Here is a 24324-nt window from a genome sequence, read left to right on the forward strand (position 1 = left end):
GATGGTGTTTGAACTTGTGTGTTGGAGACATAAATTATTCTTGTATTTACATATCGCGTGGTGTGCGGGTGACAAGAATAGCATCAGATCTGGAGAAACAATAGGTCTGTTCACGCTCTATTGCTTCTATTGTCTCGGTTGCTTAAGTTAACCTTTCATGTAACACTCGTCCCACACAATTTCATGTACATCACCCACTCCACCCACACAGTTTCATGTATACCGCACACTCACCCCACACTTTCATGTACACCACCCACTCCGCTCACAGTTTCATGTACACCACCCACTCACCCCACAGTCTCATGTACACCACCCACTCACCCCACACTTTCATGTACACCACCCACTCGTCCCACACACTTTCCTGTACACCACCCACACACCCCACACACTTTCATGTACACCACCCACACACCCCACACTTTCATGTACACCACCCACACACCCCACACAGCGACAGATGGGAAACAAAAGCCACCGTTTGTAAACATTAACCAACATCTTGTATTCATAGCGGTTCTCAGTCTTTGTTTCACGGTATACCCCGAAATGAATAATTTCCTACACACAGCGTAATAAAACAAATAGTTTACAAACATCACTGACTATTGCAACGTCTTGTATTCATAGCGTCAGGGGCTCTCATTACAAACATGCCAGTGTTTACACCGTACTTACATCACATGCACAACCTTACCCTAGATTACGGTACACACTTTGAGAACCCCCGCACTGGGTTGTAGCGGATCATCCCAGAATCCCTAATTAGTTAAGACCGATGGATTCGATTTATCTGCATTAGGCTGCACCATCAGGATGCCCCCCCCCCCCCATTACCTTCAGAACTCACTCCACCCCCCCCCCCTCCCTCCCCAGGACCCGGGTTTAAAACTTGAAATTGATGGCGCCATACCCTAAGGTGAGGCGTACTGGTAGCAGCACGCAGAGAACACAAGTTTGACAAAGTGCCAGAACAATTTTTTTTTTTACACCGGCGAAAGTAAATCGATAACACATAAACTTGCACACACCCACCAATACACACACATAAACACATTTTAAATTGCCTCTCACAAACAAACCTACATAACCCTTTAGCACATTAGAACTCTCATAAACTAACATAGGCTGCTAAAAGTTCTAAGAAAACATAAACCTAACCGAACGTTTAACTTACATAACCCTTTAGCACATTAGAACTCTCATAAACTAACATAGGCTGCTAGAAGTTCTAAGAAAACACAAACCTAGCCGGACGTTAAACTCTAACTCGTGTGTTTACCATTGCCGCGTGTAACCAGCCCATTTCAAAACTGCAGAGATAACATTTTATTACTGATGGTTAGTGATAAAACTATTACTGATGGTTAGTGATAAAACTATTACAAAGATAAAAAAGAAACGTTAGCATTTTAGTACAAACAAAATTGTTGTCAACACTCAACTCAAAAGGTGGAGTAGTTTGTTTTTTATAGACCGGGACATTCTTCTATTAATAGCGACATTAGTAGCGACCCTTCCCGGCGCCCGGGAGACAAACTTTTCGATTTGCACCCCCCCCCCCTCAAACTTTCGATTTGCACCCCCCTCAACCTTTTAATTTATTTTTCCAACCCATTTTGGCGCCCCCTAAGGCGTTCTTTTGTTACTAAACCGGGACATTACGAATGGATTTACTAACCCGGGACTTATTGTTACTAAACAGGACATTTCTTTATTTTACTCACTAAACAATGTAAATGGTCTTTACGTTGTAAATAACAATTACCTTCAACAATGGCATTTCAAAACTACTGTATAAACAACTCGATTTACATAACATATACATATACGCATAGTTCTACATAATTATATGTTTGGGCACGTCCACCCCCCCCCCCCCTCCCAATACAACGTTACGTAAAGCCCATAAAGACCAGGGTATGCAGCTATATATAGGCATGGAGCCAACGGAGCAGCCTCGCCAGCGCATGTTTGTTTACACTCTCAGCTGTGCTAAAAAAAAATCGCTCACGAGGCGCGCGCTCGCCTCTACCCCGCTGACGTCACGCGTCTATTTAGGTCGACGTGACGTGCGGACCGATCTGTTCCAGATACCGGCCAAGTGTGAAGATGCGCGTTACGGCTGATTGGCGCCGACAGGAAGTTTTTGTCTGATACGGCACCCTCCACCCACCGTCCTCACCCTGCAACCCCCCCCCCCCTACACCCACCGTTCCCACCCACTCTTCTCCCCATCCACCCCACCTTAGCCTAATTCCTTCATCCAGCCTACTCAATTGTAAAACATCAGCTGGGCGAAAAGGTTAGCCACTATCCCAACAAGATAAAACGCGTCTTGTGAAAGCTTGTAGAAACTAACTATTGATCTACATTTAACAATCGACACCCACGCTAAAATATTGATCTGCTCAACAAATGATAAACACGCTAAACTATTCATCTACATTTAACAAACGACACCCACGTTAAAATATTGACCTTCATTTAACAAACGACACTCACGCTAGAATATTGAACTGCTCAACTAATGATAAACACGTTAAACTATTGATCTACATTTCACAAAAGATACTCACGCTAAATCACACACAAACCTGCTATCACATAACGATTAACTTTCGCAGCCCCTGAGATGCGATTACATTAAAATCGATTCCCCCCCCCCCCCCCCCCCCAAGCACAAGCAAGCCCGCTGTAAAGCTAGAGTATCCAGGTCAGAAGTTTAAAATCGCCGATGTCTTCTGTTGAGTGAGCCGAATTTGTAATTAAAAAAAACAACCGAAAATTAAGGACAAGTTAGACAGAATTTCAGCCCACTCGGCAATATGCAGCTGAGGACTTGCGCGGATAAAATTACTGCCGTCGTGTTGAAAAAAAATAACACCTTGCGCTAATTAATGCCACCGTTAATTACATTAAAATTAATAATAAGAATTATTTCGCAATATACACTTACCACATACGCTGCGCATTCTCCGACACACATTTCCCTAATGAATCATTTTTATACACGCGTATGTTCATATTCATTTGTCATACGTATTTGACGCACACGCAATAAAAAAAAATTATACAACCCAAATTACCAGTCCCCGTTGGTTCTGACGGGCAGATTGCTAGTAAACTAAAATTGAGTTTTGCTGAACATGCTGAAACAAGAAAGAAATAAACCGAAGGCTGACCCAGGCCCTCGCAACGTGGCTCGTCTGAAATATCCTTTGCCAGGGTTCAACAGAGCGGATCCGGCAAAGACAAAAGTCAGAGCAACTCTAACGGTAAACCGTCTACAGTTGCCGGTAAAGTCTTTTCAACTCCACCAACGGTCGTAACATTCCGTAAAAAAAAAAACCTGGACAGTAATTACTATCTAGGTTGTTTTTTTAACATTTTTTTTTAAAAATGCACAAGTGATCTAACGCTTTAATAAAAAAACGTAAATGTAGATTACTTCAGAATTTGAAAAACGTTACACAAAGACCGAGAAATATGGATCAGGCAATCCGCACACGGTCGAGGGTCCGTGACGGTTACACATACACCCATTGTGTCGTGTTGGCGACGTGCCCGGAAAGCTTTGTGCTGAGTCGACTACGATCTGAAGTAACACCTAGACTAATGAATGTGAATTTATTCAATCAGTTTTCGAAATGTGTATGTCAGGTTATTTGGGGCTCGGGGTTGTTGGTCCCATGTTTAAAAATCTGATGAATAAGACACATACACTTTAAGAATGGCGTCTATATGTGCTAAGTTACATAAAATCTGAATAAGACAGACACATACACTATAAACATGGCGTTTATATGTACTAAGTTACATATATCTGAATAGATATACACTATACAGATGGCGTCTCTATGTGCTAAGTTATATATCTGAATAAGATATACACTATACAGATGACGTCTATATGTGCTAAATATATCTGAATAAGACAGACACATAAACTATAAAAATGGCGCCTATATGAGTTGAGTTACATATATTTGAATAAGACAGACACATACACTATATAGATGGCGTCTATATATGCTAAGCTACATATATCTAACTCGTCCCCTCTGTTTACTCATTGTATCTGAAACACAATTACTTCCATTTACTTTTTAAAATCAACAATAAAAATATCCTAGTTCAACAGAGTTATCTATAATACGATTGTAACATTCGATTTGGCAAACTGACAACATAAACAGACGAATATGCTAATCATTTTTTTTTTAATCTGAGAACCTTTTGAAATTGACAAGTAGACCATTCAAGCGGCCTACGTTGCAAAAGTTAATTTTTTCAAAATTTGGTTAGGTTAGCCTGTCGCCCATTCTGGGAGAAACATTGGCCGCCGACAAAAGCTTTAACTTTCAAAATTTGAGAACCTTTAAACTGACCAGCTTTAAACAGCCGACAAGGCAACAGTTGTAGACCTTTAAACTGACCAGTTAACACTCTAAACAGCCTACACAAGGCAACAGTTGTAGACCTTTAAACTGACCAGTTAACACTCTAAACAGCCTACACAAGGCAACAGTTGTAGACCTTTAAACTGACCAGTTAACACTCTAAACAGCCTACACAAGGCAACAGTTGTAGACCTTTAAACTGACCAGTTAACACTCTAAACAGCCTACACAAGGCAACAGTTGTAGAACCTTTAAAAAAACATGGCTCAGTAATTTTACGATGAATTTTTTTTCCCCCAAACTTGAGATCTCAAGACGGCCATTTATGTCACCACACAACAATAAGATATGTGTTCTTAATAGCCAAAACTATAATACCTACGTTTGGACGGCCAAAACATCCTACACTAGACCACTATGTTTGGACGGCCAGAACATCCTACTGTAAACCATTTATATATTTACGGCAAAAAACCATCCATTTATAAACCCTATATTTGGACGGCCAAAAATAACCGAATGTAAACCCAATATATGGACGGCCAAATAACCATGTATACACACACACTTTCCATGGCTGCCTAACCCCCCCCCCCCCGTTTAAACCCCACATACACACCACAGTACCGTGTGGAAGGGTTAAGAAAACAACTTGAGTTCATTATTATTTACAAGACACCATTCCCGTGTATCAGCCCTCGTCACCAATGTTTTATAGCGTCTGCTCGACTCGCCAGGAGATATCACTGCTGGCATACCACGTGACACCCCCTAAGATGTCATCAGAGTTTCTTCCAGGCATCTCTACGGGGAGAAGAAAGTCTACCGCCCCCCCCCCCCCGAACGAAATGAAAATGATATAGAAAATATATACTTTTAACAATGTCCGCCCCCCCCCCCCCCCACCGAAGAAAGTCTACCGCCCCCCCCCCCCCCCCCACGGAGAAAAAAGTCTGGAAGAAACACTGGTTGTCATCCAAACTACCCCATCCATCGAAGATTTTAAACTACGTGAATTCCCCCCCCCCCCCCCACACACACACACACACAATCACACACACACACCCCATCTCCCTACTAAGACGGCATCCAAATATTTGCTCCACATATCTCGATTGATCTACGTTGGGAACCGGGGGGGGGGGGGACTATAACGGCACAGAGATGTAAAATTTAATTCAAGAAAAAAAAAATTAACAAAGTTTAAGACGGTGGATTTACTATACTAGACAGTGGTTCTAAATCTATTTCACAGGGACCACTAAAGAATGTTTACGCTTCATCCCTCAAAGTTTACTCCGATTAGTTTAACAACAATTTTAGCTGTTTAAAGTTCAAAGCAAATGATACATTTTCTCTTTACCCCTAATTAAACACACCTTAGAAGGGACTATTCCCTTGGGGTTTAAAACACGAGAACCGCCCTGCCTTGTTGTGTGTGTGGGGGGGGGGGGGGGAATCTAAACAAACACAATTGAAGCAAGAAAATAAAAACAGTCTTGAAAAAACCTTTAACACTTCGAGAAATAAAACATAACGGTAAAAAAAAACTATCCGTTATTGCTCGAAACAAATGGTACTCGTCAATTACCCATATCGATACATTTTTTTCTAGTATCGACAAAACGATACCTAAATCCATATTTCTGTGTAGTCGTTTAAACAATGGTCTTAAATCTAAAGATTACAAGTTTTAGTTTTCTGAAATCGATTTTGGATTTATCCCTTACATTCACTTCTAACAGATATGTTGCGTATTTGTATCTACTTTTAAAATCTATATTTGCAATCTACTTTGTAATCTCCCCTTTCGTCCACTTTTTAACCTCCTTGAAAGATTTACTGGTCTACTTTTAAGTGTGTGTCTGGTTACTTTTATTGAACTTCCTCGTCTGCTAGTAAGTTGGAGTTAAGACTTTTAGAGTACAACTCTCTAGAACCTTCTTATGCCAGTCTCCACATTCAGTAGACCCTTGAAATGCTTGCGTACATCAAAGCTAAGATTCTGATTATAAGCAAATGTAAAGGTGTAACAGCTGGATTATTTTTAAAAATGTATTCAGCTATACTAAAAAAATTTGTTTGCAATGTCTACCATTTGTTCGCGTTGTTTCTTATAATGTAAGCTAAAATGGTTTACTTGCCTGCTTGAAATGTACAGTACTTCTCAGGGTTTTAACGATAACCTTCAACAATGTACCCACTCAACCACTTACAACTAAACGTACAGACATCTATACATCTAACCCTTTATCATATGATCTTTTTTAACCCTTTACTTCATAACGTCAACTATAACCGTGTAAGATCATTTACCCCTATTCACAACATAAAGCCACTTAACTCTTTCATTCCACAACATCCGGGCATTTAACCCTTTATTTCACAACACCAATCCGTTTTAACCATTTTCAGAACACCCTTGCACGTTTTAACCCTATATTTCCCAGACATCGACCCAATATCCGGTCACCATTTGCTGAGTAGGTTCAACAGCTACACCGGCCAGCATCAAGGATTGAATGATTGAATGATTGAATTAGAGCGGTCATTCAACACTAGCCTAGCATCAATGATTGAATGATTGAATTAGAGCGGTCATTCAACACTAGCCTAGCATCAAGGATGGAATGAATGAATTAGAGCGGTCATTCAACACTAGCCTAGCATCAAGGATGGAATGATTGAATTAGAGCGGTCATTCAACACTAGCCTAGCATCAAGGATTGAATGATTGAATTAGAGCGGTCATTCAACACTAGTCTAGCATCAATGATTGAATGATTGAATTAGAGCGGTCATTCAACACTAGCCTAGCATCAAGGATGGAATGATTGAATTAGAGCGGTCATTCAACACTAGCCTAGCATCAAGGATGGAATGATTGAATTAGAGCGGTCATTCAACACTAGCCTAGCATCAAGGATTGAATGATTGAATTAGAGCGGTCATTCAACACTAGCCTAGCATCAATGATTGAATGATTGAATTAGAGCGGTCATTCAACACTGGGCCAGCATCAAAGATTGAATGATTGAATTAGAGCGGTCATTCAACACTAGCCTAGCATCAAGGATGGAATGATTGAATTAGAGCGGTCATTCAACACTAGCCTAGCATCAAGGATTGAATGATTGAATTAGAGCGGTCATTCAACACTAGCCTAGCATCAAGGATTGAATGATTGAATTAGAGCGGTCATTCAACACTAGCCTAGCATCAAGGATGGAATGATTGAATTAGAGCGCTCATTCAACACTAGCCTAGCATCAAGGATGGAATGATTGAATTAGAGCGGTCATTGAACACTAGCCTAGCATCAAGGATGGAATTATTGAATTAGAGCGGTCATTCAACACTAGCCTAGCATCAAGGATGGAATGATTGAATTAGAGCGGTCATTGAACACTAGCCTAGCATCAAGGATGGAATGATTGAATTAGAGCGGTCATTCAACACTAGCCTAGCATCAAGGATGGAATGATTGAATTAGAGCGGTCATTCAACACTAGCCTAGCATCAAGGATTGAATGATTGAATTAGAGCGGTCATTCAACACTAGCCTAGCATCAAGGATTGAATGATTGAATTAGAGCGGTCATTCAACACTGGGCCAGCATCAAAGATTGAATGATTGAATTAGAGCGGTCATTCAACACTAGCCTAGCATCAAGGATGGAATGATTGAATTAGAGCGGTCATTCAACACTAGCCTAGCATCAAGGATTGAATGATTGAATTAGAGCGGTCATTCAACACTAGCCTAGCATCAAGGATTGAATGATTGAATTAGAGCGGTCATTCAACACTACACCAGCATCAAGGATTGAATGATTGAATTAGAGCGGTCATTCAACACTAGCCTAGCATCAAGGATGGAATGATTGAATTAGAGCGGTCATTCAACACTCGGCCAGCAAGAGGATTGAATGATTGAATTAGAGCGGTCATTCAACACTAGCCTAGCATCAAGGATGGAATGATTGAATTAGAGCGGTCATTCAACACTAGCCTAGCATCAAGGATGGAATGATTGAATTAGAGCGGTCATTCAACACTAGCCTAGCATCAAGGATGGAATGATTGAATTAGAGCGGTCATTCAACACTCGGCCAGCAAGAGGATTGAATGATTGAATTAGAGCGGTCATCCAACACTACAAGAGGCAAGAAAAACCAGTCTCGACCTCAGACTCATCGGGCGATCACCCCAACCTCACCACCCCCTCACATCCAACCTAACCCCCCCCCCCCCCACTCCCCTCTCACATTTTTGCTTCGATTACTCATATGTGCATCTTGGGCTAGATTTCGTTTTCTGTATTGAAGAGTCCTCCCTTTATTGATTGGGCGGGTAACCGTATCGATTACGCCTCTCGCTGATATCCCTCCCATGGGCGTATCAAAGAGTTTACACCAAGGGCCGTTTAACGAGCATCAGCAGCTTATATTTATACACGTCCTACATGTTTATACACGTCTTATATACGTCCTACATATTTATACACGCCCTATATATTTATACACGTCCTGCCTATTTATACACATCCTACCTATTTATACACGTCCTACATATTTATACACTTACTACATATTTATACACGTCCTACATATTTATACACGTCCTACAAATTTATACACGTCCTACATATTTATACACGTCCTACATATTTATACACGTCCTACATATTTATACACGTCCTATACACGTCCTACATATTTATACACGTCCTACATATTTATACACGTCCTACATATTTATACACGTCTTACATATTTATACACGTTCTACATATTTATACACGTCCTACATATTTATACACGTCCTACATATTTATACACGTCCTACATGTGTATACACGTCCTATGCACGTCCTACCTATTTATACACGTCCTACATATTTATACACGTCCTACATATTTATACACGTCCTACCGGACCACTGCAATCTAGTGGAGAAACACAAAAGTAGTAGTAAAATAAATTGTAAAGGCGTTACACGATTTAAACATAAAGTGGGAGGTCCCCCATTAAACGGCGAGCATGGTGCCGCCACTGATAAAGTTGTACTACCGGCTGACTTCATAAAGATAACCCAAATTCTCTGGTTACCACACAGCCGCCCTTAGTCTTGCCGTCAATTCTTTACACAGACACACACACACACACATACACATACACAGACACAAACATCTTTTGTTGTATTAATCCACCTAAGTGACTTTTTTGTCAGATACATTTTTAAATTTAAATCAGATCATGCCACAGTGTATATGACTCAATCATTTCATAAGAGCTGATATAGTTTTAAGCTATACACATTTTTTTTAAAACTTAAAAATAAACCAAAATACATTGTTAAGCTGAGTATCAGATGTAGGCTACACGTTGAAGTGTTCAGAAAGTCTGGCTCTGTCTAAGACTAGTACCCCCCCTCCCACCCCCACCCCCTTATTCTATTTTCCCAATGCTATTCACACCACCACAAAAGGGACAGGATTAGATGATCCGCCACACAAAAATAGAGCCGCGGATTGAGACTTGGTCGGATCAGGTCGGATTTCCGGTCAAAAGATTCCGACTTACGGAAAATACAATGGATTACTTACCCATTTGATTAAGTCTAACCCGCATATCCTAACCTTCATTTCTAACCCTAACAGGGGTCGAGAGAGTGAGAGAGACTGTTCCGGTATTTTGAAGGTTTGGGGGTTGATAATTGGAGAGCCAATATAATTGGGACCGTCCTGATAGGTCTAAAATATTAATAAGTCAAATTGAAGGTCACGATGCATTGTCGTCATGCCTTGACCCATGTACCAATTACGAACCGTATCTGTCAGTTAGAAGTGTCCGAATTTTCGCTCCGGCGTTTCGATCTAGACAGACTGACGACTGACGACACAGAAAGTGAGTGTAATAAAAGCTTGTAAAAGGACGGGTTATTTCGTCGGGGCTTGGATTTCAGTTCTGGTTCGAGCTGGGGCTAGATATCGGGTTAGGATTACCATTAATTACTAATTGGTGATTTACGGTCTTTGATTGAAATCTCATTGTCTCATAGTCACGCTTAGCTTGCACGCATCAATAGCTTCAAGTCCCCTGAAATGAGATCAGAAAATTAGTCTCCGCCCCACTACACACCAACACAAGAACACGCTCGTGTCGAAGAATCAGTCACCGAGACTTAAGTTGATCAATGGCGTGTATCTCCATGAGTCACGTGCCTTGCCTGATAAGTCAACTCACCGTGAGATGAACAGCTGAATGTACAGTCACAACAGCGAGTGGGGCTTTATCGAGAAAACATCAATGAATGACGTCATCGTGTAGACGAGCTTAAAGCCAATTGATACTCTCAAAGCGTCTTACGTGTCGACTGACCGACCAATGAAAATGTAGTAAACGATGTAATATCCGGTTGAAACCATCACATGTTCAGCAATATTAACATTTAAATCTTTTTTTTCGACAGTATCGAATACAAAATTTTCCTGCGATATCGTGGTGAGGTTAAGGAAAAGTACCGTAATTTAGACTTAAATGGATTAGGGCAGCCGTACAAGCCAAAACTAAGTTTGCCGGATGGGAAGAGAGAAGTACGATGCTAACATTTGGATTTTGCTACTTGAATACTAAAAGCATCACTATAATAAAAAAGGCTACTGTGTATCATTGTTATATACAATAACTGTAAATGGAGCTAACCTGTTCCACCTCTAGCATTTTAATTCGTAGGATATCTATAGTAAATACATTTTAACCATTCAGACCCATACGGGAATGCAGAAAAATATTTTTTCCCTAGATTACCTCCCCCCCCCCCCCCCCCCACCAGATATTCCAGGTACCAATTAGAGCTGAGATAACCAAGGGACTCATGTTAATCAACATGAAAATCTCGGTATGACCAGCGTCCGAACAGTTTACTTATCACGACCCCCGGGCCCTTCATGGGGCTATTTGAATACAGGCTCCACCCCAGCGGTTCCCAAACTGATTAGGTGGGTGGTTATTAGCTGGGGTAGTGTTACATCAAAACTACGGCCAGGCTCATTAAATATGCAACTCAGGGATGTGGCAAGTCACGTGACTATACGTAACACCACATCTTGGCTCCAGAGGTCGGCTGTTTAGCGAGGTGAGGTGTGGGGGTAATGTGGTAGGGTGGGGGCTATGGTGGAGGAGAGTGTGGTGTGATGTGGTGTCGACGTGACATTAAACCAATCCAAACCTTGACGAGGTTCTAATTTCCCTAAACATGAACAAAGTAAAGTTCACGGGAGAATCTCATTTCAAAAGGTATTGACGTCACTGAACTTTGATACGCTCCAGCGCGCATGACTGAGCCAACCTTGACTTTTCTTTAACTATAACTTAAAGATAAAGGTGGGGAAAAAAAGCGAAAATACTACTGGGGTATGAAATCTACGTGACTTGTTTAAAATTTTCCAAACTTTAAAATCGTCAACAGAACACCCAATGGTTTCAAAGCCAAACACCAAAGTGCTACCGACAACTACGTTTCTGTCAAGCTATGTATGAAACAAAACACAGAGGGGACCTTACTATTGAGGCTCTAACTCAGAACACAGAGGGGGCCTTTGCTATTGAGGACCTAACTCAGAGTACAGAGGGGGTCCTTACTATTGAGGCCCTAACTCAGAACACAGAGGGGGCCCTTGCTATTGAGGACCTAACTCAGAGTACAGAGGGGGTCCTTACTATTGAGGCCCTAACTCAGAACACAGAGGGGGCCCTTGCTATTGAGGACCTAAGAGTACAGAGGGGGTCCTTATTATTGAGGCCCTAACTCAGAACACAGAGGGGGCCCTTGCTACTGAGGACCTAACTCAGAGTACAGAGGGGGTCCTTACTATTGAGGCCCTAACTCAGAACACAGAGGGGGCCCTTGCTATTGAGGACCTAACTCAGAGTACAGAGGGGGTCCTTACTATTGAGGCCCTAACTCAGAACACAGAGGGGGCCCTTGCTATTGAGGACCTAAGAGTACAGAGGGGGTCCTTATTATTGAGGCCCTAACTCAGAACACAGAGGGGGTCCTTACTATTGAGGCCCTAACTCAGAACACAGAGGCGGCCCTTGCTATTGAGGCTCTAACTCATAACATAGAGGGGCCCTTGCTGTTCAGGCTCTAACTCAGAACAGAGAGGGGCCCTTGCTGTTGAGGCACTAACTAATAACGACCGAAGTTCCCTCAAAGCTTCGCGATTGTAAAATACCTTTATAAATAATTATTGAGGACCTAACTAATAAGGACCAAACTATTGGATTTTGGATCAAATCAATCTATGCAGACAGACATTTGTGGTAAAAAAAATATAGAACGTCTTTCGTGCTGATTAGAAAGCTAACAAAAAATAATAATTACCGGAACTAACATTGATTAGCACGGTTAAAAAAATAAATGACGTAGTAATTAAATTACCAGGATCATTAGGTTCAGTTTCTGTCGTGAATATTTCCAGAGTTGATTTTTTACATTTTTTTTTACAACAAGCCTAATTTATTTTCACACCCCCCCCCCCCCCCCCCCCCCATTTTGGTCATTAACTTTCATTGGTTAACATAGTTAACTTCTCTTCGTTCGATTTTGGCCCTAGATACCAGTATATGACGTGATGATGTCTTGTGCTAACACTACAATATAGTTTTTTTGTTGATGGGGTGGGGGAGGGAGACAATGTTATAACAGAAAAAAGGGGTAGTTGACGTCACACGTGTCAGGTGAACACTGTCTCAAGAGAAGAGTCCCGAGTTATCTTCCCCTGTTTGATCAGTGCTGCCTGTTACGTTGATTAGCCAGTATGTCAGGACCAGGATCCGTTCCCCGGTCCACAAACTGACAGGCTGATGTTATCGTCCACTGGAGAGATATAGGGTAGCACTTTATGGTGCACCAATGGAGAGATATAGGGTAGCACTTTAGGGTGCACTACTAGAGAGGTATAGGGTAGCACTGTAAGGTGCACTACTGGAGAAGTATATGGTAGCACTTTAGGGTGCAAAATTGGAGAGATACAGAGTAGCACTTTAAGTGCACAATTGGAGAGGTATAGGGTAGCACTTTATGATGCACTACTGGAGAGGTATAGGGTAGCACTTTATGGTGCACCACTGGAGAGATACAGGGTAGCATTTAAGGTGCACTACTGGAGAGGTATAGGGTAGCACTTTATGGTGCACTACTGGAGAGGTATAGGGTAACACTTTATGGTGCACTACTGGAGAGGTATAGGGTAGCACTTTATGGTGCACCAATGGAGAGGTATAGGGTAGCACTTTATGGTGCACCACTGGAAAGATACAGGGTAGCACTTTAAGGTGCACTACTGGAGAGGTATAGGGTAGCAGTTTAAAGTGCACTACTGGAGAGATACAGGGTAGCACTTTATGGTGCACCACTGGAGATATATAAAGTAGCACTTTAAGGTGCACTAATGGAGAGGTATAGGATAGCACTTTAGGGTGCACCACTGGAGAGGGAGGCCTATGGGGTAGCACTTTAAGGTGCACAATTGGAGAGATATAGGGTGGCATTTGAAAGTGCACCACAGCAAGGCATGTCACCCAACGTATTCTAAGATTTATGCAACTGATGTGTAGCTATAAAGTAGCATGCAGGTTGATGTAGTACTACAACAGTTGGCTAATCCAAACCACAACAACACACTAACTCAACAACTGACTAACCACACCAGAAACTAACCCTAATCACAACAGCAGAGACTAACCCAGAAATGGCTTTGTGCGAGCAAACGCTGACTGACACAGCTAATAAAAGCTGATTACTTAATCAGTCTGTCTTAATTAAAAGAATGTGGTGTCCCTAATTAAATCCTGTCAGTTTGCCGGATCTCGCGGGCAGTGTGACGTGACACAAGGCCGGCATCACGTGGCTCCCGTGTGGCCAGCAACTGGTCAACTGGCGTGTCACGTGACTGGCAGGTACCCACGTGAGTGAAGGCTATAAATAGCCACAACTAGCGTGAATTTGTGTGGCACTTTGAGCACTTTTTTTTCAAAAACCTTGACTTATAAACAACTTTTTATTTTTTTTTATTCCTATCCCGATTCGAGCTACAAGTCGAGGGCTAAAAGGGAACTAGGCTACAGACGTGGGTTAGATTTATTTAGGACTGTTGACCACATGTTGATTTGAAATATCGTATGGGCGTAGCCTAATTGCTTCAATAATAATGATTAGAATTGGATGATTGGTGACAGATAGACAAATGATGGGTTGAAAGAGAAAGATACAGCCATGAGAAATGGACTCTGGGAAAGCGTAAATTGTGACAAATTACGCTGGTGATAAGAGAATGTAGGTCAGGTGGGCTAAAAATAGAAACGGCGGTTAGCCCACGTGACAGGCGCGAATCGACTGATAAACGTCCATCTCACGGGTAACTAATTATTGATGACTAATTAATTCACTGATCGCCAGTGACTCGCACAAAAACTAGCCCATAGTGTGGCTGGTGATGTCTGGTCTGTCTTCTTTGGTCAGCTGATAATTGGTGGGGAGGGAGGGGTGGGGGTCATACCAGTGTCCGACTTTCGAACTGAAGAAAGTAGGTTTTTAGTCGATAATGGTAAACTAGCTGATATAGCTAACCAAACTTAACACAAAGCCTAACCATAAGCTACGGACTTACTTAACTCCAAACTCCAAAAGACCTAAGTTCTAGAAGACGCCATTCCCATCAATATTTTAAGAAGAAGAACACACAAAAAACACCCATTAATTATTATTGCCAGATAAAGGAAAATCTAGAAACCGAAACCATCCAGCGAGTTCATAATCACCAAGTGTGTAATTGTCAAATCTAATTAGGGCCTACACCAGACGATTTTTGTTGTGCTCACGTTCCTGTGTCGACAACTGTACGGAATAACTGAAACTTTTGCAACTCAAGATTTTTCACTAGACTGTCTATATGGTCCATTCAATTCTGGCTATCAATGTCTAAAAAAGTCTGTCTGAATGTCTTTACTGCAGTAATACTTTTATGGATTACTTGTCTATCCACACCAAATCTTTAATCACCGAGTCTGACCAGTGGCGGATTCATATTGGGGGGGGGGGGGGGGGTAACCAGGCTCTTGCTATTGTCTTCCACCCCCCCTAAATATTTGAGGCATCAAAATGTCTTCTCTTATTTATAAGAAAATTCTCATACCATAAATAGTTTATTAGTAGGCCTACTCAGGCCTGGCTTAACTGGTCCTTGGAGCCTTAAACCAATCTAATACACATTAACAACTTAAACCTGTTTTGTTACGTAACTTAACCCCGTGTGTTACATAATCACACGCAGCAGGCCTGACGTATATCTACCGCCGGTGTATTGGGGAAAATGGGGCTAATTAATTAGCTTCATCAGTGGCCAGCTGCTACATTATACACGTGGTATAGCGGTCTGTTTCTGTATTGTCTTAAGTCTGTCTCGTATGTATCCAGTCTGTCTTAAGTCTGTCACTTATGTATCAAATCTGCCTTGTGTGTATCCAGTCAAGTCTGTCTCTGCATTGTCTTAAGTCTGTCTCGTATGTATCCAGTCTGTCTCAAGCCTGTCTTAGTATTGCCGTCAGTATAACCTATCTATTATCTCAAACGTTTACACATGACCCTATCAACACGTGTCGCCAGCACACACCGACTGTAACAAATAACTGTAGGCGACCCACGTGTCTGGTACACAACTAGACACAACTAGCTGTATGGCTAAACTTGGTACACAGCTAGCTGTATGGCTAAACTTGATACACAGCTAGCTGTATGGCTTAACTTGGTACACAGCTAGCTGTATGGCTAGATTTTGTACACAATTAGCTGCATGGCTAGATTTTGTACACAACCAGCTGTATGGCTAGATCTAGATTTGGTACACAGCTAGCTGTATGGCTAGACTTGGTACACAGCTAGCTGCATGGCTTAACTTGGTACACAGCTAGCTGCATGGCTTAACTTGGTACACAGCTAGCTGTATGGCTAGATTTAGTACACAACTAGCTGTATGGCCACTAGATTTGGTACAAAACTAGCTGTATGGCTAGATTTAGTACACAACTAGCTGTATGGCTACTAGATTTAGTACACAACTAGCTGTATGGCTAGATTTAGTACACAGCTAGCTGTATGGCTAGATTTGCTACACAACTAGCTGTATGGCTACTAGATTTGCTACACAACTAGCTGTATGGCTAGATTTGGTACACAGCTAGCTGTATGGCTAGATTTGGTACACAACTAGCTGTCACAGCTATTACGTACACGTGTACTAATACTTAATACAATTCACTGACACGACAAAATGATCAATGATTAGGGGGGGGGAGGGGGATACAATTTATTAATTTTAGTCAGGCTTATTACCGGCAATAATTAATTATCTGGGGGGGGGGGATTTGATTATCTTATGATAACCTCCAGGCTAAAACAACATTGTAATGAGGTTACTTATTTTTTCTGCAGGCATTGTCGAGGGTTTTCATTGGGGTTAAGCTCAAGTCTATGGTCTAGTAGGACTAGATCTAGGTTTTATCTAAGTCTTAGAGCCAGGTTTAGTTAATTATTAATTAGTTAGTTGGGTATCGATATGGTCAAAAAAAAGCTTCCATACGCCAGCCGGCGTGTTACACCAGTACCGTTAACTACAACACGAATGTGACAGGTGTTTTCCGCCCACCTGTACACCCAGCGGTCAGCCCGTCTGTCATACATAGTGTCACAACTTACCTTACGTGACCCACAGAAGAAAAAAAAAACAACACACAGAAATCCATACAACGAAATGCACACGTCACCAGCAGTGAATGGTTTTCTTGTCAACACAGCATGCGCAGGGGAGATCACCGCCTCATTGTTCGGTTACGTCATTCAGAGTTATTTTTATATATTTATTTTTTTACGTTAAACATACGCAAGTAAATTTTTGCGTAAGCACGCGAGATTACGTAATTTAAAAAAACAAAGCATATATGCAGGGTAGTGAAATAGTTAATTAAATAAAGGCTTAAACAATTATTATTTTTTTAAATTACCGGCGTCCTAAGTCCTAGCAGACGATAAACGCGCCGTGTCGAGTCTAGCCACGCTGTTCACTGTCTCACACCAACTCATAACACACGAGTGACGCGGACCGAGGCTCGCTCGAGTGTAAAAAAAAACAATTTTAACACACGCTCACTGCTACACATTACAACACGTTTAAAAGAAGCAGTTAATTTTTTTAAAATAAAAAATAAAAAATAATTTTTTTTTTAAATATTTAAAAATGCTTACTGTTGAAAACCGTTAGCTAGGTCACGTGTGCGCCAAGTGGGTTTAAAAAAAGTAACAGATCAATTAAAAGTTGTAGAATAGCCTGGAATGTAGTCTGTCAGGAAAATCTCGGCTTGACTAGCTACAACAGACACCACCAAGTACAAATCGCTCCACCTACCCCGACCCGTCCCTGCTGAAATGCACCGTGCCAAGTTCCACAACTCCCGACAATCGAACAGTCAGCCAGCGATTGCCGGCCTTGCGATTTGATGCGGCGGTTCGCTCACAACACACAACATAACGAAAAGTAGAGAAAAAAAAAATAATCGTAAATAATCGTTTGCAGATCCTCTATAGCCTCTAACACACTCACCGAAATCACTTACGTCATTCTATATTTGTTTCGGAACAACTCAGAAAATAAATTCCACTTTTAAAATAACTAAATAGCATGTTATGAAAACAAAAATTTCACACACAATCTACGAGAGAATTTCCCTTATCCGTGTTATCGATTAAAAAAAAATGTTGAGTTTCTATGACGTTTGTGGAAATTCCCATTAGAGGCAGATAATCAAATTCCACGCTTGCAAAGGTTAAGTCAATATACTTACATTATCTCCTCCTGAATTAAATCAATCGATTGGATAACCAATAACCACAGGCTAAATCTACGACGAAAATAGCCTATCCACCTAAATCCTTCGAGTAGGCAGCTTATAAAATCTAAAAAAAAAAAAACGAGCACAGAATTATTTTTTTTTAGAAAACAAAAGCGGCCTGACTCCTATCTCGAGATGGATGAAGTGTGTGAGTGTGTCACCCCCTCTGTGACACCGCGTACCAGGTCTGGCGTCACTGCGGAACCAATTGATGATCCCCAGGTGGAACTGGACTCAAGGTCAAGTCTGCGACCGGAACACGAGGTCAGCGTCTATTCTACACTGTCAGTCGGCCACAGGGAAAAGGTGAAACGTTAGCACAAGTCGTGATGTTACAACCAGGTGGGGGAGTGGGGGGGGGGGGGGGTGATGTGAAGTGAAGGTATTGGAATACGTCACTGGTAGGTAAAGGGCAGAGGTGTTGGGAGTTAGAGGGGGGAGTAGTTTGGAGAGTTAAGGGGTGCTGGTTGGGGGGGGGGGGGGGTTCAGGGGTGCTGTTTGGTGTAGTTAAGGGGTGCTATTTGAGGAGTTAAAGGGGTGCTAGTTGGGGGGGGGGTTGAGGGGGTGCTGTTTGGTGTAGTTAAGGGGTGCTATTTGAGGAGTTAAAGGGGTGCTAGTTAGGGGGGGGGTTGAGGGGGTGCTGTTTGGTGTAGTTAAGGGGTGCTATTTGAGGAGTTAAAGGGGTGCTAGTTAGGGGGGGGGGGGGTTGAGGGGGTGCTGTTTGGTGTAGTTAAGGGGTGCTATTTGAGGAGTTAAAGTGGTGCTAGTTGGGATTTAAGGGGGTGAGTGCTAGTTTGGTGGGGATGAAGGGGTGCTATTTTGCGTATTCAAGGGGATGCTATTTGCGAGATAAGGTGATGCTATTTGGGAGTTAAGGGGGTGCTATTTGGGGAGTTATAGGAGGGTATTATTTTGGGGGGGGGGGGTTGATAGGTTGCTAGCTTTGGAGTTAAGAGGGGTGCTAGTTTTGGGTAGTTAGAGGTGGGTGTTATCTACAACCTCAATCCAAATGCCTTGGGTAAGCGTGTAAGGTCGGGAAGGTTATGGTTAGTGTAGAGGTGACGCCACGGACTGGGCTGTGTGTTATGTTAATGTATGCACCTGTTTATGGTAGGTAGTGACGGTCGCTGGTAGGTAGGTAGGATAGGTTATGTTAGGGAGAAGACAAGGCCGGTTATTTTAGGAAAAATGCCGGTTACGTTTATAGATCATGCCGGTAGTATTATGGATAAAATCGGTTATGTTATGAATAATGCCGGTTATATTATAGAAAAATGCCGGTTATGTTTATAGATCATGCCGGTAGTATTATGAATAATGCCGGTTATGTTATGAATAATGCCGGTTATGTTATGGAGAAATGCCGGTTATGTTTATAGATCATGCCGGTAGTATTATGAATAATGCCGGTTATGTTATGGAGAAATGCCGGTTATGTTAGGGATAATGCCGGTTATGTTAGGGATAATGCCGGTTATTTTAGTGATAAGGCAGTTGGTTTTTTTATAATGCCGGTTAAATTATGCCTGTTGCAATTTGGATAACGCCGGTTTCAGGTTATGGGTTATGCAGTTTACGTTACAGACAGTGGATGTTGTGTTTTGACCCACACACTCATGATGTTGTAGATCGTGGTGGCGTGGTGGTGGTGGTGGTGGACAGGCGCTGTGACGTCACAGGCCGAGTCGAGTCCAGTTTTGTGGTAACAATCAATTGACCTCATCATCCGAGGAATATTCGATTACCATAATCTCATTTGTTCGATTAGCGTAATCTTATTTGTTTAGGGGGGGTGTGTGGGTTGGGGCGGTAAATTGTTCACAAGTCCAATAGCACCAAGATCCCACGCCGATATTCCTGTAGCCAGGTTGGGCGCCTTACAGCGTCAGCCTGAGGTGACGAGGGAAAAGTCACAGGAAAAAAGTCACAGGAAAAAAGTCCCAGGAAAAAAGTCACAGGAAAAAAGTCACAGGAAAAAAGTCACAGGAAAAAGTCACAGGAAAAAAGTCACAGGAAATAAGTCATTAAAAAAGTCACGGAAAATAAGTCACAGGAAACAAGTCACACAAAAAGAGTAACAAATGCTACTCTTACTACAAATGTTATTCTTGCTACAAATGTTACGCATGTTATAAATATTTTACTCGTAACAAATACCTCTATTAGATTCTTGATGATATAAAAAGTTTGGTACGGCTATGATGTCACACCTAATCTGTGACATCTAATATGTGACACTTAATCCCTGTCATCTAATCCCTGTCCTCTAATCTGTGTCATCTAATCTGTGTCATCTAATCTGTGTCATGAAGTCTGACGCTATGGCATGCTGACTGTTGCAACGTGTTTTTGTTTTTAATCCGATTGAACTACAAGAACCAATAAAATAAACTCGTGTTTGCTTGTGATCGATCAAATTCGTGATTATAGCCGTGAGTAGTTGATGTAGGGGGAGGGGGGATGGGGCTCTAAGGTTTTGTTGGGCACGGGGGTGGGGGGGAGTATATTGCTATTGTAGCTGTGAGTAGTTGATGTAGGGGGAGGGGGGAAGGGCTCTATGGTTTTGATGGGCACGGAGATGGGGGGGGGGGATATATTGCTATTGTAGCCGTGAGTAGCTGATGTAGGGGGGAGGGGGAAAGGGCTCTAAGGTTTTGATGGGCACGGGGATGGGGGGGGGGGAGTATATTGCTATTGTAGCCGTGAGTAGTTGTTATGGGGGGGTGGAGGATTTAAGGTTTTGTTGGGCCCGCGGGTGGGGGGGAGTATATTGCTATTATAGCTGTGAGTAGTTGTTGGGGGAGGGACGGACGGGGGCTCTAAGGTTTTGATGGGCACGGGGGTGGGGGGAGGAACGAGTACATTTCTATTATAGCTGTGAGTAGTTGTTGTGGGGGGCTCTAAAGCTTTGTTTGGGGGGGGGGGGAGCATATTGCTATTGTAGAGTCAACCTACAAGCCATATTATTTCCAGAATGGTTTGCTGTTTTGGTGAAATTAGAAGATGGTTAATGGTAGACACGTTTTCGTTAACGGTTCTTTTATGTTTGTAGCTATACAGTAGTAGCTGTACAATAGGAGCTACACAGAGGCGCCCGGGGACAAACATTTTGATTTGCACCCCCTCCCCCTCAAGATTTCGATTTGCACCCCCCCCCCAACTTTCGATTTGCACCCCCTCAACCCCCCGCCCATCCCCCCCCCCCCTTTCGCTACGCTACTGGAGCTACACAGTTGCGCATTTACAGTCTCCTACCATTATGTCATTGTCCTTATGGCCATACCGTATGTTAACAGTAGGGGTCGTTGGGGCACCACAGAGTGGAGTGTCCAGGACTAAGTGTCGCATGACGGCGCCCACCCCTCTCCATGCCTGACCATACCCGGATGCCTCCATCTAGATGGCTCGTCTTGGTCACGAACACGTGACTGTTGAAGTTCATCTAGGGAGTCTTGCGCCAATGTGTCAAAAATTTGACCCCAAACTCAAATTGTTGACCGAAAACTCAAAATGTTAACAAACACTATATGTTGACTGTAATGTCAAACTCCTTTTTCGTCCAGTTAAGCTTAGAATAAAAACTACAAAAACCCAGATTAAAGCCACAAAACAAAAATGGCCAACTGGCCGCACATGTGGGCACGAGATTAACTGGCCATCCCCGTGACGTCATAGGGTCCTGATTGATAGAGTGCATTCAATCTGTTAGGTGCACTTGCCCTCAGGGGCGAGTAACTCGCCTCGAACTGCTCAATTTTTGCCTTTTAAAAAAGAGAGCGCTAGCTACTTTTTTCCCCCATTATTATCGATCACTTGTAACGTTTTGCGCAATCTAGTCGCGAAAAAAAAATTCCAACTGAAATTATCGGTGATAGAAATGGCCGACACGTAGAAGCAGAAGATAAATGGATTATGGGTAGAATTATTTTTTTATGAAATTAAATTGTGTTAGATTATTGAAAAAAAAATCTCTTTCGCTCCAGGAAGGTGTTGAAATGTGGGAGGGGAAAAAATAAAATGATAGACATCCGGTGGGGGTACGAGGGGTGGGGTGCGAGGGGTGGAGGGGTCACTAAATTAAGGGGAGTTAATCTAATTGTATGGGTGCTGTGAGCTTACATAGAAAGCAAATCAAATCATTGTCTATGTTCTTATCTTTTTTATATTTACAATGTAGGGGTCTGTTGGCACAACAGGCCAAAACGGGGGGGGGGGGGGGGGGAAGAGGCGGTGTTCATATTGCCCATCACTGACAAACGAATCAGTTACTTGCACATGTTAAGAGAGGAGATCGGCACCTTGCATATTTCAGAGAGGGGAGTCAGCACCTTGAACATTACCGAAAGGGGAGTCAGCACCTTGAACATTACCGAAAGGGGAGTCAGCATCTTGCACATTACTGAAAGGGGAGTCAGCACCTTGAACATTACCGAAAGGAGAGTCAGCATCTTGCACATTACTGAAAGGGGAGTCAGCACCTTGAACATTACCGAAAGGGGAGTCAGCATCTTGCACATTACTGAAAGGGGAGTCAGCACCTTGAACATTACCGAAAGGGGAGTCAGCATCTTGCACATTACTGAAAGGGGAGTCAGCACCTTGAACATTACCGAACAGGGGAGTCAGCACCTTGAACATTACCGAACAGGGGAGTCAGCACCTTGAACATTACAGAGAGGGGAGTCAGCACCTTGCACATTACAGATAGTGGAGTCAGCACCTTGCACATTACAGAGAGATGGTACCCTGACAGTGAAGAGCCTCATCACTAGAAAATATGTGTGGAAATTGGAGGGGGAGGGGCTCAAGCACTAGTGTGTGCTGTGTGGAATTTAAGGCGGTTTGGTGTATGTGTATGATGTGGTGTGGTGTATGTGTATGATATGGTGCATGCTATGTGTGGTGTGGGGATGTTCGATCAATGATGTGAGATACTTGAGGTGGTGTGTGATGTGTGGTATGTGTGGTGTGTGGTGTGTGGTGTGTGTGGTGTGTGGTGTGTGTGGTATGTGGTATGTGGTATGTGGTGTGTGGGTGTTATATGATTTATCTTGAGTTGAAATGACCGTGAAAATAAAAGCATTTCTTACATTTTTCGACCTATAAAATCTATCCCATTACGACTAGACCACTGTCGGGGGGGGGTGTTTTTCTCAATATCCAATTTTCCTATAAATCGATTCATAACACAAAGCTAAATACCGCTGTCCGATACTTTGATGGCTTGGATGCTATTTTTATTTATTGATTACACAATGACATATTTCGTTTTGCTGGTGTGTTTTTTTTCTTTCTTTGATCTATATCATGTTCCTAATAACAAGATTATTTTTAAAAAAATAATAATAACAGAAACACTAGAAAAGGAAGATATTCACAAAAAACCGAAGCGAAGGTTTATGTTTTTAATTAGCTAAGCACGTGTAGCTCAGACATGGAGAAAAACATTACATATAGCCTTCACACACAACAACAACAACAATAACAATAATAACAACAGCTGGCTTAAACTAATTCTACTTGAGTAATTTGTTAGTTGGCCGTTTTCTCCGTACCGTAATCACATGTATCACTGTAAATCGTATTTCGATACTTCAATGCATCGATATTTCACTCGCATATCACACCATCTATAAGGACGAGGTATGCCTTCGTCTGTCTGAGATCATCTTGGTGGTGTCTGTAGTGTGTGTGTGTGTGTGTGTGTGCGTGCGTGTGTGTGTGGAGGGGGCGGGTCTGGCGGTGCCATTTTTTCTAGTGATCTGGAACCAAAAAAACAAAAACCTGACTTTCCTGTGTGCAGGACATTGTTTTCATGACACACTATGACACAGCTGCTAGCCCGGAGATCTCGAGTTCGGATCCCGATTCGGACTTGCAACTGTATGACGTCCCTGAGTCCACCCAGCTCTAAAGGGTACCTGACTAACGTTGGGGAAAGTAAGCGCGTTTGGGCATAGTACTG

The 24324-nt window shown here is 42.4% G+C and overlaps 1 protein-coding gene across 4 annotated transcripts in view; it reads right to left on the reverse strand.

Moving 5' to 3' along the window:
* LOC131941928 (estrogen-related receptor gamma) overlaps nucleotides 1-18441 on the reverse strand; it is a 56617-nt gene extending 38176 nt beyond the window's left edge. The window contains exon 1 of one of the 4 annotated variants that reach the window (XM_059301542.1): nucleotides 18312-18441. The gene's annotated coding sequence lies outside the window, so the exon portion shown is untranslated. Of the gene's footprint in view, nucleotides 1-2962; nucleotides 3079-17169; nucleotides 17191-17715; nucleotides 17890-18311 lie in introns of those variants that run through there. The other 3 variants (XM_059301540.1, XM_059301545.1, XM_059301541.1) reach the window with 3 other exon arrangements.
* Nucleotides 18442-24324: the final 5883 nt, after the last annotated feature.

Source organism: Physella acuta, unplaced genomic scaffold (genome assembly GCF_028476545.2).
Source record: "Physella acuta isolate Inbredline_101_S28 unplaced genomic scaffold, ASM2847654v3 ptg000377l, whole genome shotgun sequence".
Taxonomy (NCBI): domain Eukaryota; kingdom Metazoa; phylum Mollusca; class Gastropoda; family Physidae; genus Physella; species Physella acuta.